Raw genomic sequence first — 342 nt, 5'->3', positions numbered from 1 at the left:
AGTAAGTACTGGTTAAATACCCATTAGCTTCTGATTAGTTCCTCTTTAGTTTCCTTAGTAAATACCCATTAGTTCTTGATTAGTTCCTCTTCATTTACAAGGTAACTAACCAGTAGTCATTTAATAAGGCTTGACTGTGTGTTCCCCAGTAAGTACTGGTTAAATACCCATTAACTCCTGATTTGTTCCTCTTTGGTTTCCTTAGTAAATACCCATTAGTTCTTGATTAGTTCCTCTTCATTTACAAGGTAACTAACCAGTAGTCATTTAATAAGGCTTGACTGTGTGTTCCCCAGTAAGTACTGGTTAAATACCCATTAACTCCTGATTTGTTCCTCTTTG

At 35.7% G+C, this 342-nt stretch overlaps 1 protein-coding gene across 1 annotated transcript in view; it reads right to left on the bottom strand.

Moving 5' to 3' along the window:
• The window catches only part of pdia5 (protein disulfide isomerase family A, member 5), a 73,354-nt gene that overhangs the window by 27,707 nt on the left and 45,305 nt on the right, over positions 1-342 (bottom strand). The window lies entirely within an intron of this gene.

Source organism: Nematolebias whitei, chromosome 13, assembly GCF_014905685.2.
Source record: "Nematolebias whitei isolate Nwh7 chromosome 13, NemWhi1, whole genome shotgun sequence".
Lineage (NCBI taxonomy): Eukaryota > Metazoa > Chordata > Actinopteri > Cyprinodontiformes > Rivulidae > Nematolebias > Nematolebias whitei.
The sequence above is the reverse complement of the archived record's forward strand: the minus strand, read 5'-3'. Positions and strand labels throughout refer to the sequence as shown.